Source organism: Wolffia australiana, chromosome 4 (assembly GCF_029677425.1).
Source record: "Wolffia australiana isolate 7733 chromosome 4, ASM2967742v1".
Taxonomy (NCBI): Eukaryota; Viridiplantae; Streptophyta; class Magnoliopsida; order Alismatales; family Araceae; genus Wolffia; species Wolffia australiana.
In genome coordinates, this window is record NC_135838.1 from 18246871 (window position 1) to 18265550 (window position 18680).

General features: G+C 42.1%; 1 long non-coding RNA gene across 1 annotated transcript; it reads right to left on the minus strand.

Annotated features, from left to right (window-relative positions):
* Window positions 1–13953: 13953 nt before the first annotated feature.
* LOC144702199 (uncharacterized) lies at window positions 13954–17369 on the minus strand. The gene is made up of 2 exons (XR_013581206.1): window positions 16267–17369; window positions 13954–14296 (listed from the first exon to the last, which is right to left on the minus strand). It is a non-coding gene; the product is annotated as an uncharacterized LOC144702199 (long non-coding RNA).
* Between the last annotated feature and the right edge of the window lie 1311 nt (window positions 17370–18680).

Sequence of the window (18680 nt, forward strand, 5' to 3'; positions counted from 1 at the left end):
TTATGAAAAATACCCACTTAGTATAAATAGGGTAAGGCCTTGAACGAAATTCACCCAGGCCAGAATTGTTCAGGGCCTTTCCCCTTATTCTTCCTTCTTCCCACACCCTCTCCATCCCCGATGCGATCGAGACGATGCAACGATGATGACAGAGATTGAATGGGGCTCGTCAATGAGAAGGAGGAGATTCGACGTGCCAAGGATTTCATGGATGAATCTAGAGGCTGCACACTTGAGCAGCTTGACTCATCTCTCTCTAGGATCCAAGAAATCACGGATGTGATCCGTGCAAAGGTGCTTCGTTTAATGATTTTATTGATGCCATTTGATTCCGTTCAAGTCTTACGTTGCAGAATATTTTGATTTATTCATCCATGAAAAGAACTCTAGAACCCAACAACATCATCAGCCATATTTATCAGATAAGTAGGATAACATAGTGATGTTCTTTTTGGAAAGGTGTAGGCATTTTATCTTGATGTTTTCTTTGCGATTTACACATAAAACTAATTTTAGGAGAAATATATATTTGATTATTTTTATTTCTGGAAACAAAAAATTATTATCCCTCTTCAAAGGTGAATATCATTTTTACAATTTGTAACAAGAATATATAGAGAGGTTTTGGGTATTGAAAACAGTATATTGAAATTTAGGGTAAACTTAATATGAGTTTGGTTTTAGTGAAATGATACAAATATCTAGTTAGTAATTATGATGAAAATAACTGAGGTCTTTTATAAACACTGAAATTACTTTAGTTATAGTTCTCTAAGAGATCTGGAAGACAGAAAATGAAAAATTTTATGATAGCACTCATATAAAAAGGGGACAGCTTAATTAAATTAATCATCCAACACAATAAATGATATATTGGGAGAACCATGCAATTGATAAATAAATTTGATGGTATGTGTAACAATCCAAGTCACATTTTATTTAAACTTGATTTTCCAAATTTAATGATTATGTGTAGTCATGGTGATCTATGAAAATATACTTTTGGTTAATGTTTTTATATTTATAGAATTTGAATTGACCCATTTTACACGTATTAAGTATCCAATAGTAAATTGAAGGGCATCTGGATTGATTACAATAAGTCGTCTACCTACTAGGTTGTGCATGCTCATTAATTATTGGAAACTAAATGTGAATAGTGTTGGCATGTGTATCACTTGTCCAACCACTATGTGGGTGTGTGTTCATCGGTTATTAGAAGCTACTTTTCTGGTTATAAATAACTGTATTTCTTGTAGAGTTAATATGGGTACCACAATATTGATACAAAACTTCAGGACCGAGCGAAGAATAATTTTACCTCTCTACTAAATGCCGGCGCATTAGATCAATTTTTTGATCTATTTAATTATCTTGAAATATTTCTATGGTGCTTGAGAGTCATCTTCGCTAATCAGATAGTTGAATGCCTACAGGCCTTCATGGAAACTTATCTATCTTTAAACATACCATTAATGATTTTATCAGTCACTTGGAGAAATATTTTAGTGGTTTGGAATACAAATCAGGCAATTTATCAGTTGGGGCAAGTAACATTTCATAGTGCACAAAGGGAATGTGCTCTAATCATTGGTGTTCACCAAAGGCCCTTACAGTGTTCAGATAGTTGAATGCCTATAGGCCTTCATGGAAACTTATCTATCTTTAAACATACCATTAATGATTTTATCAGTCACTTGAAGAAATATCTTAGTGGTTTGAAATACAATTCTGTAAATTTATCCATTGGGATAAGTAACATTTCATAGTGCACAAGGGGAATGTTCACCAAAGGCCCTTACGGTGTTCAAAAGGATTGACATTTTCTACTTGAAACCCACAAAGGGATTGTGCTCTGATAATTTATAAGGAGACCCTACGAAGAGATAATCGGGGGTTTTTAGGAAAAGAGTTCCTTAAATTGATACAATCCGTCAATCAGGTTGATTCATGTCATGATTATATAAGTGCTTCTTTGAGACACCAAATACATCTTGTGATGCAAAAGTATATTTTTAAATATGGTATATAAGTCTCTTATATACGGATTACAAATGTTATTAGCTCAAATTTATAGATAAGTCCATGAAGATGATTGATTGGTTAAAATAGGAGAATCCACCCTCTGTATAAGAAGAGACATACTCAAGGAAGATGATGCAATGAAATCCATGGCTGAGATACTGTAAACATTGGAAAAAATTATCTAGTTGATGCACCAGTCCTTTCAAGGATAACTGATTAAGGTTTTAAAATTTACCATACCCTAAGTCACCCTTGGAGTGTTAAAAATGTATGTATAAATACATGTAAAGGCTAAATGATGATACAAAGGTTTCCTGGAAAAACACTTATTTAAGTCATTTGTACCTTCTAGAGTGCACATTATACCTTAACACCTCACCTTTTGAAAACTCAACGAATCAGTTGAGCTAAATGAATCCATGTCTGATTGTTCATATACTTGATATATGTAATTACTTAAGTTATCCAACATATTATTTGGCTTATGGAATTAATTACATTGGTATATGATCATACTGATGTAACACAAAAGGCACGAGGATCAAACGGCTCATATTACACCACAAGGAGGGTGTGAGCGTGACGTTATGCAACGGTGATGAATAATGCGGGTGAAATGAAATTATAACTTGAAGATAAAATCGATGAGAAGTACGTCACCCGGCGTCGATAGACACAAACAAACACCGAGTCACAGTAAGCAGGACTTGGGAACACCAATAGGCTCCCGATGATCCAAACGTCGAGTTGAAGCCCGACGGTGCAACCGCAGTTATTGCTGCTAGTGCGCATGCCCTCGACAGCCCAACCAAGGACGTAGCAATTCAAATCCTAATCCTCAGAAGATGGATCCTATCTATCACTAATCTAACCATTCCGGTGGAGACACGCTCGAGAGGTACTGAAAGAAAGAACAGAATGCGTAAATAGGGAATAAGTGCGCGCGTACCAGTTTTGTTACGTACCTGACATCTGTGTCAGCAATAATGGGCCCCGTAGGCAACCGGGCATGAGGCCAGGCTATGATGACTGGTGGCGCCAGCGCTGATGAGCAGCGGTAGTACGCGCTGACGAGCGACTATGGCACGCGCGGCGGGGGGACATGGCAGCGACGAGCGAGGTGGCTATAGGTGCAACGATGGCAAGCGCAACAGAGACAAGCATTACAACATCACGCATGACGGTGGCAGACCAACAGCGGTGGGTGCGGCGGGCGTGAAGACCAAGCGCGACGGCGGGCACAACGGCAAGGTGTGATGGCAGCCACAACAGCAAGCCGTGATGGCGGGCACAAAGGCAGAAGCGGTGACGGGGACGCCGGCAAGCATGACGATAGGGTTTGACAGTGGGCACAGCAGCCGCAGGGCGCGGTGGCAAGGTTGGCCGCACCTGGCGGCGACGGCGGTGGTGGTTGCAGGTGCATCTGCCTTCATGGCTGTGATAATGACCAAGGCTGCGGTGGGGGCTGTGGTTGGTGGTTATGGCGGTGCTTGTGGCGGCCGCGACTGGCGGCGGTAACCACAGCTACAGTTGCAGCTTCGGTTGGTGGCTGCGGCTGCGGCTGCAGCCACGAGTGGTGGCCTAGCACTGGCGGGGACGGTGTGGGTGGCCGTGAGGCGCAATGGTCGCAGGGGGGGGGGTCTTCTTCTTCCTCTTCGTATGGGTGTCCCCATCATATAGGGGTTAAATAAGGGCCTTCCCCCTTAGAAATAAAGGGGAGAAAGCCCAATCGAAGGGTCCTAGGGGCCCCTTATAGGAGAGAGACCCGCTAACACGCCCACACACGTGCTCACACAAGCACAAACATGTAGGTCTGTAAATTGACCCAAACAAGTGTAAACAAACAAACACAAACACATACGTGGTCAACATACAAGGCCTACTAAGCAAAGAAAAATAAGTGAAAGATAACATCAAACTTCTAGGGCCCGTTGACAAGTCACTTTTAAGGCCGGATCTCGCGTGTCAGCTCTCGTTCGACAAAGCGGTTGAGACCAGATCTTTAAAGCTATATGGTCCCCCATCACATACAGAATCAAAAAAATAAGGTTATTACAATTCAAATGATACATCTAAAGTATAGAAGTTTTGTTGAAAATTTTCCAATTAGTATAAAAGGGAAACACCCTTTCCAGTACACACATAACAATCTCTTAAGCATCGTCTCTTTCTTCTTGTTCATTATTTTCTTTGACCTTATTGGAAAGAGAGGAATGGTAATGATATCTTTAAATATTCTTGACAACATTCTATGAGAAGAAAATGATGAGATTTTACATGCTGATGACTGAGTGGATACATCTTTGTGCAGAAAATTGAATGGTACAAAGTGACTTGGTTAAGGAATCAATCGTTTACAGATTTGTCTCTACACAAGGTGATTATATCATGATTTCAAGTAATATTTTAAGGTTGATTTCAATTTATTTCATTTTGATACTTGAATCAGCTTAGACTTTGAATCATGGCCTAGAACCTTATGTTTACATGGATCATGAAAAATTGTTTGCCATGTTGCCCTGATAGATAGATAGAGAGCAAGAGAGATAGATATAGAGATAGCAAGAGACAGATAGAGATAGATAAATAGATGAATAGAGAAGTAGAGAGACAGAAAGAGAGATAGATAGATAAATAGATAAATTGGAAGATAAAGAGAGAGTCAGAGAGATTACTTATTCACATAAATTTGTAATTTCCCCCTTCTCATTTTTGAATTTTACTTATTCCTTACAATTCTATTTTCACACATTTCCTATTAGTTGAGTGGGGCTTGCGTTGAAATTTTACTTTTACTTTCAAGGAGAGAAGCTTAGTGTCAGTGTAATGAGTGGCCATATCACTCTAAACATATTTTTGTACACTTGGTCTTTCTGGGACCAACACACACCATAAACTTTTTTCTTGTTGCTAATATGATTTTGAGATTTTAAAAATAAACATCAATATATGCACACAATTATTGCACGATAATTCTATAAAATATTCACAAACAATAATTTACAGAACTTTAGAAATCTTAAAGGATTAATTTTAAAATCCATTAATATGGTCATGATGCATTGAATAAGATGAGATGTTTAGAGTATAATTCAAGGTGTATACTTGCACGATAAATATAAATAATACATGGTACACAATATTTGAATATGAATAATGTATACTACATAGAAAAAATTATTTCAAATATGAATAATGAATAATCCATGAGTACTAATATTATAATATACGTAACCTGATATTATGATAATCAAAAGGCATAAAATCATACAAAAAGGTGGTATTATGAAAACAATCAATCTATATCATTTTTAGTCTGATATAAATGGTCAATTATGACTCAAGCATCTTTCTTCAACCTTTCATCCGGTTGCAAGTATTTTCGGCATCAAAGGAGTAAAATTCAGTGCATAAGTGAAATCTTTTGATGCACCATGTACCCAATCTATATTCCAAGAAATTGATGGGCCACCTCCCATTGTGGAGAATGTCATCTAACTGTGATAAAAGTTTCAAAATATGAGAGTATGTATCTACTCTGATAAGAATTTCTTCAATTTTCTCTGACTAAGAACCTCTTTTTCTCCATACACATTCACTACTTCGTCCCTGTAAATTTTAAAAATGTGGAGTATCAGTTCCTGTTTATCCTAGAAGATAAAAAGTTTATTTAATGATTCATGGAGTTTATAAAAGTATACTTGGTTGAGTGGATGAATGCCGCCCTTATTCATCGTGTTCTGCCATTATAACTTGGGAGTCCATATGATGGTTAACACACAAGTTAATGAATTCTCACTGAAAAAAAAACTGAATGGTAGCACTCAAGTTATTGGCTCTTTAGCCAAGCACCATTCAGGAACTGATCGTTCAACTGCTCCAAAGAATCAGAATTGAGAAGTCCCATGCTGCCCGTTTGCTCGTAAGCACTTATTCATCCATTGACCATATAAGATCAGTCCTGCAGGCTGGTTGAGAAGTCATTAGTGTAAGAGAAGAGAAAATTTCACACTCTTACAAGATGAATCTTCTAAAATAAAAGTGTAATATCCATTACACCCTTTCGAGCTGCATATGGGGCATTCCAATGCCACATTCTCATTATAAATGGGCCCATTTGCAAGGTTGGTTTCTTGGCATGATGTCGCTCACCTTTTTAGCCACATACTGCCAATGCATCCCCTGATAAATAATTTTTCTTTGTTGACCTTTGTAAATCCTATAAATGCATAAAAATTCAAAAAACAAGATTACTTCCAAAATTTATATCTTTTAATTTAGAACGCCATTTAGATATAATTTTCTCTAGAGGTTTTGTTAGATTAAGTGGGTAAGTAATAACATAAGAGGAGGTTGAATCTAGAATATCTAGCTATATTATAATTTCCTTTCTTAAGTAACCTAGGATTTTTTCAAACAACGAAATGAGGTGGAGGAAATGGAAGACATACTTATTTTTTCAGACAGCTTAGAAAAATCCTTAATGCTATCTGGGGGTATCTGCCATAAGGTGATGTTTTGTCGCAACCTTGTTTGTGTGAATGTTCACCAAGAAAATCTCTTGGAGAGTGGTTGAATAAGGATACCAAAGAAAAAATCGACAAAGCTCTATCATCCTCCACCCCCATATGTTTTCCACAGAGCGACGTGGCTTAACTTAATTCAATTTGGATCCTAAAGCCTTCTTCTTATGGTCTCCAAAGCTTTAACTGGACTTACCACAAAGATCAAACAAGATTAATATATTTCTCATCTGTAAGTATTTCTCCATAACTTGAAACACGGCCCGTTCGAGGCGGAGGAGGTGGCTGAATCATTTGAAGCCAAACTTGAAACACGGCCCGTTCGAGGCGGAGGAGGTGGCTGAATCATTTGAAGCCAAACTTGAAACACGGCCCGTTCGAGGCGGAGGAGGTGGCTGAATCATTCGAAGCCAAACTTGAAACACGGCCCATTCTAGGCGGAGGAGGTGGCTGAATCATTCGAAACAGAACTTGAAACACAGCCCGTTTGAGGCGAAGGAGGTGGCTGAATCATTCGAACCAAAACTTGAAACACGGCTCATTCGAGCCGGAGGGAGAAGAGAAGGTCATCTTAATGAAGGCCAAATTTGGAAACAAGTGGGCCAAAATAGCCGCCACGGTACGAGTCTACTTCGTTTCCTTGGTATTTCGAACATGGTTATGTCTAATTCTTTTATTTGATACTTGGATCATGCATTTGCACCATAAACTTTTTCACTATTTTCCATTTTTATCTATGCTCATTGTTGTTCATCGCCTGTGTTATTACTATCATGCAAGGTGGACGCCAGAAATTTCCTAAATCATGAAAAATCTGTTCGCTTTGTTTGAAAACTGAACATTGGCCTGAACCTACTGATGGGTAAAATGAGAGGGTGTTTTATATATTGGTAAAATGAGAGGGTGCCCAAAATTATTGTCATTGACTCATCTGTGATTAGTTGATTGGTGCAGCTTGAGGGCCGAACAGACAATGACGTCAAAAACTTGTAGAATAGCCCTTTTAAGAGGTGCCAGTGTCTCAAAGAGCCAATTTACCCGCCGCACATTCAACCCCTGATCCCTGTCCCACCCCCTATTGAAGATAACGAGGACATGCACAGGAATGAAAGACCTCTCTCTCCTCTAGACGGCATCGAACATGCCTATAGAGTCTACAAGGACCTCTCTTCCGGAGCCGCATACTTAAAGCAGTTCAACTTGTTTTCTTTCATGGGTCTGTACTCAATCGCGAACCTTAGCCCAATAGGGGACCTATCGGGCTTTAGCTGCCTTCCAACTGCACTTCGGTTCAGGTCCCACCTGCCACCCCTAGAGTCATATGAGGACACAAGGTGCAGCACATCCAGTTATGGTGGTAACATATCTTCTTCTTAGATCATTGAAAATATAGGAAATGAGACGATGGATCTAAATTCATTGCTTTGTCTCAAAGCCCACGATAAGACGGCTCACTTTTATCAGCCGGTTGACCAGACCCTGGCTCGGCGAAGCTTGAAGTGGCCCAGAATGATGGGTCAAAGGGCTCATTCGCCATGGACCCAGCAACCTGTAATTCTCCAAACTTACAGCAAGCCATTGCCGGAGAGGACTCAGAAATTCCACCGTCCAACGCTGGCGGCCATGACCCTTTGGCGAAACCAATGTTTGATCCTCCGTTCACACTTGATCCCTCTTAGGATGATGAAAGCATATTTGATGGTGAATACATTTTTCTCTGAATATTCTTTCTTTTCATTTTAGTCATCATCATCATCACTATCTTCTTCTTGTTGGAGTACAGGCTTGGAAGACATTGCACTGGAGGGCACTAGGAATGGAGTGGCAAGCACGTTTATGGAGGGTGAGTAAATCACCCTCTTAATCTCCTTTCATTTGTTATCACCTTTCTTTACATCATCATGGTGATCATGACCATTGTATTTATCTTTATCATCTTCTTCTTATTCTGAATTCAGGATATGAACAGATTTTGCGACATTGTGGCGGGAATGAGTAGGCAAACATGTTGATGGACATTTATTATGATTAAGACACACTTGGAGTCATTTATCTTCTTATTTGCACTGTATTTTTTGTTTTCAAGATGATTGTATCATATCATTCATCATAATCATCATCTTATGATTCTTAGTTTAGGCTTTGTAGGCAATATGTTATAGAGTGGTAGGACTGAGAAGGCAAACATGTTCATGCATGGTCAGTAACAAGTATATAACCACTTAAGTATTATTTTCCATATCATTGAGTTTATTTTCGTCATCAAGATGTTCATCACATTGTATTTATGGGGCTTCAAATCTCGGGTACTTCCTGGCCCCAATAATTGCATATTCATTAAAATCATACTTGATGTATGGGAGAAGAGAGTCTGTTTAGATTCATCACACATCTATTAATGATGTCTCATATGCTAAATATCACAACCATTTAAACACATACAAATCATTTTTTCTTAAACCCCCAACCAATTATTTCTTTGATCCATAGTCGCCAAGATATCTAGAATCTCCAGAATAGTGTAGTGAACTGTCTAAGAAGGGAGAGGGGTGAAGATGAAAGCCTGTCACATGCATCGTGATCAAAAGTAATTATTTGAAAGTAGACCAACGGTGAGGCAGTGTGTAATTCACTGTAGATCTTAGTTGATGAACATGACCAATCTGATATTATGAGCCTATTATCCAGTTATTGAGTCTCACATTTTAGTCTTGAGCTTGCAGTTAATCTCCCATCCCATGCCTCTGGTCCTTGTACATATATGTTTGGCGTGTGATCTGTGATGCCAAATGCAAACAAATTGTCAAACCTTTATTGAATAGTTCAAAGAGTAGGATAGGGAGCACGGGAAAAACTAGTGTGGTTTCTATCCTTATGTTTTCAACCTTGCAAAAGAAAATCCAAAAAAAATAAAAGTGAAAAAGGAATTAAAGGCGTTATGTTTATTCATACACCTCTTGTTGAATATAATGAACTATTCAGTATGGATGATCAACTAAATTGTGAAATTAGTGGGTGTTGGATAGTATCAAAAGAGAAGTGTTGAACTAGAATTTTTCTGTCTTCATGGAAGCATGTAGAGGACTCAACTCTTTAGTAGGTTGGTTGACGAGAGAGATCGATGCATGGTGAAAAATGCTCTTTCATGTCCCTCAATTTAGAGGAAACTAACCCACTTTTGGGAAAATGGAAATAAGTGCCACCTTACATCATTATGATTTTTTTTTGTTTGTTTATGCATCATTTCTAAAGAGTAGAAATGTTTAAGTTGGGAGATGTTTGACAAATCCATATGTATGGTTGAAATCAAAAAAATTTTAAAATTATTTTTGGTGCCACCATGTTGATGTTATCACTATTTTGATATGAATTCACATTTCATGCATTAACAGGGATTTTTTCAAAAGTAAAATTTTTACTTTTTACATTATTTACAGCCAAGAACTTTTCTCTTTCAAATATGTCCTAACATTTTTTGTTTTATTGGGATTTAATTCTTTTCTCAAGCATATAATTTTTAATATCACAGGGTTACTTTAGTTCTAAAGAAAAGTAAGAAAAACAATAATTGGATAATGGTTGGAGCACAAGGGACCAAGATAATGAGTCATTGCAATGCTCATGCCATCCGTAGGCTGGCGAGCATATAGCACTTGAGCCAGCCTGCGACCAATGAGCATTGGTGTGCAAGCATCACCGGCGCAATGGAGCAGCAGCACTGTCAGGGAGGCAAACATGGAATTTTGTAGAGGTCCACATTGAAGGTCTGCATAAAAGCCTGAGTAAAAACAGAATGCAGCCTATGCATGCACGTGGGGGAAATGGGTTTATTTTATCCAATAGGGATAAATAAGTGGACTTACTATACCAATTTGTTTAAGTTTATCTGATATGGGACTAATATCTTCCTCTTTTTAAGTTGTGGCAGGCCAGGCTGATTACACAAGGAGATGGACAAAGGTCGGAGAGGCTGCCACATTAAGAAATAAAATACAAAACAATAAATAAGGGTAAGTATACAAAACTGACTCGACCCAAAGCCAGTGTCATACAAGCTTATTTTCAGTACGAACAAATAATCTCACAAATCTGATCTTTTTAAGTAAGGTTGCCGAGTGAGATTTTATAGAAAATACTTACCCTTATTTATTTGTGCATGGTGTGATTTGTGGGCGGTGGTGAATGGGGAAAATGGGCCCCTTGATGGATGAATCAGGAAGTTGAGCTGACGTCTGGATGGCTAACATAAAAAGAGGGTTGCATGGAAATGAAGGGGATCCATGACTGTGATGGCTAAGGGCAAATATGACACTTTCCGCCCTTTTCCATCATCTTCCTCCCACGAGATGGTGGTTTTCCACCAAAGCAGACCACACGCGGAAAACCAATGTCTCTCAAAGGATCCCCAAGGCCACTTGATGCCATCAACGGTGGAGGGAGGTCCTTGTGAAGCTTTCAAATAAGGCCTCTTGCCCCAATATTGACAACTTATATCAGAATTTCATAGCCATGTCAGGAGACCCGTCTAGGGCTCATCCAGTTGAGTAGGAGCCTATGACAGCTCCAATAATGCTTTTCAGGCTCTAGAAGGTTCTGAAGTAAGTCAAGAATTCCCAATAAAGACAACATCACAGAGGAAGCCAAGTGATGCAGGACGGATGCGGTCGACGTCCTGCGGCGGGAGCGTGGGTCCGCCTGTCCCTCTCGGGGAGGTTCATCTTGGACTGCACGTCCCGCTTGTCGGTGGATGTCCCGGAAAGTCCTGCGCGGGTCCTCAATTTGTAGAAGCCGAGGGTGACCATTCTCCACTTGGTCTGCGCTCCACGGATAGTCTTCGGGGCATTGGTGGGCCCGACTATCAGTGGAAGGGGGCTGTTCAGCCGGCCAGATGGCGAGGACAGTGACGAACTAGCAGCTGCATAAGACGGCCATGGGCGACGTCTTGCTGTAAGCCGCGGTGGTCAGCAATAGTGTGGCGGCGGCCGGAGATGGCAGCGGCGCCGGCCAGAGATGACGGTGACTGGAGGTGGCGGCGGCCAAGGATGGCGGCGGCGGCGGCAGCCGAAGATAGCGGCGGCAGCGGCCGGAGATAGCGGGGAGAGTGGCCGCGGTAATGGACCTCCTTCGGGGTAACAGGCCTCGGGCTTGGGCCCGATCGGGACACTGAGATTGACGGCGGCCCAGGCCCGTAACGGGCATAGGGCTGTCGTGGCATCCTCAAGATGCGTGCTGGCAATGGGGCTCTCGGGAGGGCGGTCCAGTGCGGGGCGCGGGGACCATGGCGCGGGGTAGCGGGCGGCCGTGCATGGGCGCCGCGTGACCCCGTGCGGCAGGCTACTTGCGCGGCTCCGGCGGCTGCGGACGGCTGCTGTCGCTACGCTGATGGCGGCTGCGGCTGCGGCCGCTGCGGGCGGCGGCGGCCGCGGGTTGGGCGGCTGCGGCCCCTACTCGGGCGGCGGCCCCGCGATTCGGGAGGCGGTCCTCCGACCTGAGACCCTGGAGGCGGCCGCCGCCTAGGGTTCCGTAGACCCATTCTGACGGAACGGGCGGCCAAAGTCGGCCCCGTCCCGTCCGCCCTTTCACTCTCCTACTCTCAAAACGGAACGGGTTTCTTTCCAAAGATTCAAGAAGACTTTTTTACCGTCGGGCGCCCTCTCCTTCCGTTATGTAGGAAGGATAATGGGCCCTAAGGAGGGATCCAAGAGGGGGGAACCCAATAGGAAAGGGTCCCCCTCTTAAGACCACTAGTACATAGTTTATTTAAACATGAACTTTAACTAAACCTAGGAAAAAAATGCGGATACGTTGAGGGCTTCGCCATCACCAAGCCAAGGTGCACACCAACGTTACGGGGCAGCAACTGATGCCAACATCTTTAGCTTGACGAGCTCTGGTGATTCCTAAACTAAATCTGGTTTCTAGTTTCTTAACTTTGATTCAAATATATTTACTCAAATTAGTATGAAATCAAATTTTGAATCATTGTTCACTTATCGGCCTCATTGCGGCATTTTGTCAAGCATCTCGTGCTCATTCGAGTTTTCTCCTAATTACTTAGATTTTCTTCCTATTTTATTTAGTGAACTAAATAATAATTACATATGCTATATATAAGTGTATAATAACTGTATGTACTAACATCTCGTATACCCCAGTTACCCTCTTATTAACTCTACTATCTCAGACCTCACTCTATACCTAAAATTTCAAATTCTCCCTTAGAAATAAAAAATATATTATATCCTTGTCTCTCTAGACATTTATTACTATCTTATAAATAATCATTCCTTTATTCAGTAATATTTTGAATTGGATAATGGTGTCATTATTATTAAAGTAAATCTTATCTATTTTCCTCTTCATCCTTTCTCTAATTGTCAACTAATCTAAAATACCTTTATTGACTAACTCTTTAGACCTTAATCTGTATTTACTTACTATGTACATCACTCCTATCTTACATCTACATAACCTAACTAATTATATTCTTAATTCCTCTTATTACTCACCTTATAATCTTATTCTATGTAACCCTAATTCAAACACTAGATATATCTTTAAAAGGACAGCTCCTGTGGAGGAAACCTCACTACTACTAAATACATTTGAGTGAATTTACACAATGAAGTTTTAGGCAAATTAAAATTTAACAATTCAATAATAATAACACCCTAGTTTGCCTCCATCACTTTTAAACTAAGCTAAATGACTGGACAACCCAGTCACCATGTCTTGGATTTAACATTAATACCTAATGGTTGGAATAAAGAACAGAGTCCTTAGTAAGCAGAAAATGGCACCAGCAATGTAGAAGTTCAAAATATTGTAAAGTCCTTATCATATTTAGAATGTTTGAGATTGGCTTCATTCAATTTATAAAAAAGAAGGAAGTGAGATGATTTTGTTAACTCAAAATGCCATTAGCACCCAATATGGATTCATTACATGCAACCTAAAAGACTTTACTGAAATATGGTAAATGGAAGTAGGAGCCTGAGTCATTTTCTGTTTGTTATCATCAAATGAATTTTCAGCCAATGTAGTCTGCTCAAAATGGTTAACCTTCAAGCATTCAATCATAGGGACCCTAATGGTACTAATTGAATGAAGCAGCAATATAACATAATTGAACAATATAAACAAAAAATATTGTGCATGTTTCTATGAGCTGGCCATTTGGTAATGGCATCTATTGTAGCAGGAACCATGGAAACACCCCATTCTGGTAAAATGAACCTAAGGAATGAAACATGGTAGACTAGGCATTAGTACTTCTTAGGAAGATCACATATGATGAACACTAGTTTTTCTATAAATCAGCATATTATTAAAATAAACCAGAACAAAGTTTCTAATAGAAGGTCTAAGGCCTTATGTCATCTACTATTCAAAAGTACGGGGAATATTTGATAACCCAGAAGGCATAACCTTTCACTTATTTAAGTCATCCTTAATTTTACAATCCATTTCCCGTTCATCTGCATGATGGAATCTAACTTGATAATATCCACAACTGGGATCAATCTCCGAGAAAATAACTGAGCCGGTCATATCATAAAACACATTATCAATCTGTCGGATAAGAGATATGTACTTGAAGGTGATCTTGTTGATGGCTTTATTATCTATGTACATTTGCCAACTCCCATCCATCATGAGGTCCAAAAATCCAAGAACTACGAATGGGCTGACTCTTCGAAATAAAACTTTTGTCTAGTAATTCCTGAACCTGAAGATGAACTGGATATCTTCAATAGGCAAGCACACCCAAACTCAGTCAAAAATCAGAAATATCTGGAAATAGAGATAACATGATAAATGCATGGATATTTAGATTCATTTTAGATTATCACGGTAGGATTAATTCAGAATTTATCATGTTATCACTTGAATTAACTAAATATTTATGTACTAGCTATAAATTATAATTTTTGCACATTATGGTTATTTTTTACTAAACTCCTTGACTTCTTTGAAGTCAAGCAATTATTGTACTGATGAGTAACCTATACTCCTTAGATATGTACCATGCCCTAGGCATGTGTGCTCTGTTCTGCTAGTTTAATTTGCACAAAAAATTCGCACAAACGAACCGCACAGGGGTTTGTTCTCTGTTCAGTTCGTTTGGTGTGCGAAAATTAGAACGCACAATTCGCACAAATTCACACGATCCGCACAAATTCGCACAAAAGGAAGATGGAAGGGAGAGGAAGAATGAATGAGAGATGGGGTCGGGGGTAGAATTTGAAATGAATATACGCCGTGAAAGGGAGAGAGATTGGCGACGGGAGAGGGGGAAGTAGAGGAAGAGTGATTGAGAGAACGGACAACGCAGAATTGGAGAAAAAGAGGAAGGTGAACGAGAGAAGAATAAGGATAGGGAGAGGGAGAGGGAGAGGGAGAGGGAGAGGGGGAGTGATTGAGAGAGGGGGAGACAGAGAATCGGAGAAGAAGAGGGAGAGGGAGAGGGAGAGAATGGGTGAGTTCTTACCTCGCAGAGGGTGATCCGACAGCAAGGAGGGCGGAGAGCGACGGCAAGGAGGGCAGACCGAGGGTTGAGGAAGACCTAGAGGAGGGCGGACTGACGGGAAGGAGGGCGGCAAGGAGGAGGACGGAGGGAGTGGGGAGGGAGAGAGGACAGAGGGCGGCAAGGAGGAGGACCTAAAATGCTTTTTTCTTTTAAAAAAAAAAATCGCACAATTCGCACAAACGAACCGCACAGGGGTCTGTGCAAAGTGCGGTTAGTTTTAGAGTTTGTTCTGTTCGGAAATCCGAACAGAATGCACAAATCGCACGGATTCGCACAAAGTGAACTGCACGACCATGTCTACCATGCCCGTATACTACTCCTCGTTGTCACTAGGTGACGAGACGCCTAGTGACCTCGGGGAGGTTTGTGGGAACCGACGATGTCCACGGCGTGCATCGGTGGGCTCACATTGACCGGACGGTCCGAGAGCACTCGCCTCGGCGAGTGCAGTCCGTGCGGGCTCCGTAGGTGGCTGTGATGGGCCGCCTACGGGTGTTGCGGTATGGGGTTCCGAATGGGCCGTACGGTGGCCTCTTTCATCAGGCGACGATCCAATGTGTCGCGGGGAGGTCGAACCTCCGAGTTGCGCCCTCCTGCTCGATCGCGTCTCGATGGCCATGTCCCTAGGGGAACCTATATGGGTTTTCAAAACGATGAAATGCAATGCAGAAATGACGTCTATGCGGAGTCAGAGACGTGCTGTGAGCGTCTAAAAACCGGGCTCTGATACCAAGTTGATGTTAGACGTCATCTAGGACGTCGTCCGGTCGACACCGAATATGATTGTTCGGTGCCGATAATGGATAATGTATCAGATTACGGCGGTGTCGTCGTCCGCCTGTTACCCTAACGGGTATGTAATTATGTGATGCAGAATGCTCTACGTGTCGTACGTGTAGGCTCCGACTCGAGGGAGGCGCCGAGCTTCAGGTTTGGTCGGGAGTCACCGGGTGACGACGACGGTGGCCTCTCGAACCTTGTCGGAGCGACGAGGATGTCTACGGTCGAACGGACTCAATCCGTTGGGCTCACACGTAACGGACGTACTCGTTCGTACTAGTAAGACACTCGAAGACGTAATTTTCTCTCAATGTATCTCTCTCACCTACCAAGCCCGAGCGCAATGGAGTCGAGTCGAAATTATAATGCAAGTGATAATTAAACAAGCCAAGTGAGAAGGCGGCATACCTCATCGGAGTGGCTCGTGGTGCAGGGTGTCGTCGACGTCGGCGGCGATTCAGAGTGGGTAGGGCGGAGAGACGCCAGAGAGGACACGGCGGCTCGACTAGCGGCTCGGCGCAGGAGCGGCAACGGGAAGGGCGGAGGCGAGGAGGATGGGGTTGCCATGGCGAAGTGGCTCAAGCACACGGGACACACAACAAGCACAGCCTGGGAGGGCGACGCAAGTGTGGATTCTCAACGTGCGAGCGGCATCGTCGGCCCGGGGTATGGCGCGGGTCAAACAACATGGACCACGTGGACGGTCACTTGTCGGCTCGAACAGCAATGACTGCGCGATCTGAAATTGTGGAGGACGGTCAGGGACATTCCACGCTCATGGCACGTCCAGCCAAGTTCAAGGCGGAAGACAGCAACTGTGCAGGCTCCTTTGGGAGGTCAGGGAGATTAGCGCTCGTAGACTAGGGTGTAAGCTGAACGTCTGAATCGTCCCTGGATTGCACACCAATGACTCCCTGATCGCCGTCGATCTTCCCCCGCCGGCAATGACCTACGGTCAACTAAGGACACAAAACTTGCACAGAGAATGGACTCCCGTGGATGAACCGACCGCTTTGAGTGAATTGGCGTCCTCCAGCAAGTCCATCAACCCAGCTCACTCTGGATTCATCAGATCAACCGACCACCGATAAGAAAGGATCGACAATTTCTTCCCGCGGTGGCAGAAAAGCAAGTTCCACCTGGTAAGAAAGGGGATCGTCGATGTCTTTTCGCAACGGCAAGGCGGTGAATTCGCGCGGTGGGCAGGGAGTCACCGTTTTCCTTCCACGATGGCAGATCGGTGAGATTCGTGGGGTAAAATAGGATCGCCAACTTCTCTCGGTAAGATCCTCGATCGCTCAATGATGGCGAGCGACGACCCACGCCTAGGTCACGTTTTGACCTGGAGGGCGAGCTACTCAGCACGACGACAAAAGGGGGCAGTTCGGTTGGAGAATTCGCTGCTCCCAGTCCGCTTGTGCTCTTCCCGTTCTTCCTCCTTCCTCTACTCACTCTTCTTCTTCTCTAGGTTGAGACCAAGAACAATTGAACGATAATTTCCTGAAAATTCCTGGTCTAAGTTCTTAGGACGCCCTCTCTTCCCTTATAAAGGGGGAAGAGATGGGCCCTAACATGGGCCATAAAGGGGAAGTCCATTAGGGGAGCCCTTATAAATGGGCTCCCCCCATTACAAACAAAGGTAAAGACATAAAACAAAGGGAGATGAGGGAATGGGGAAGGACAAGGGAGGGAGAGACAAGGGGGAAGGGTCAACGGAAGGTCCCTCCCCTTGACGGTAAAATGGCGGATGGACGAACACGTCGCGAACGTGATAAAACACGACGGTGAGAACTAAAAAAGACAAAACACGCGAGAGAGAAAGAGGGGAGAAAACGAAAAGGATAACTCGAGCAGCTTCACCCGGTCTTCAACGTAGAGGGCGCGCGGCACGGATGACGTCGATGACGACTTTTGATGGCATGCGCCATCAGTGGCCCAACCTTTCTACTTCCAAAATCTAGGTTCCACTATGTCTGCACCCACAGGACACTAACCTCTATGTACTTGTCGCTAAGAAACCCGTGTTGTATAATTTGACCCAAAACCTAGTATGCTTTGGCCCCCAAAAATTTGCTAGCCCTCGCTCACCCAGTAACCTAGTAAACCTAGATTTCTAAAATCTAGGTTCCCCAAAAATAAATAAGATAACCATTAAGCATCTATGTCATAACTTCAACGAATACTTTCTTCGTAAAATAGATGCCCACCAAAACTGCGAGAAAACTAAAAAATCATAATACCTAAGGGAAATTTTGCAAAAAAATATGTGATTTTTTTGTGCATAGTGCTTTCCTGAAGTTATATTAAAATAATATAAACTTAAGAGTACATATGTTAATGCATGGAATTTGAAAATATATCTAGAATAAATGTTACCTTGGATTATTTCACTAACTAAGCTGCATTAAATGATGATTATGACTTACAATGCATGTTACCACTACTCCATAGATATTATCTTCCCAAGATCACCCTACAAGAAAAAAATTCAAATCGAGTTACTCTTACTTTACTCATAATCTGAATGGTAAATGATCCCAAAATTTACCTTAATAGACATTATTAATTAGAAGAAAGATGACACTCATATATTCCACTGTCGGGACCAGGCTAAATTTTTTTCTTGAAAGTGATAATCTTCAACACCAGGTATCCCTCCCTTGCGCTTAACAGCCACTTAGACAGAATGGGCTTCTTACGCATTAGAAGCTCCACTAGGTCCCTCGTGTGTATCTTATTGGGGGACTCCATTTCTTGCATCGCTATGACTTAGATATCCAAATCACAAGATTAAACAACCTCCTTTAATCTTAATTACATTT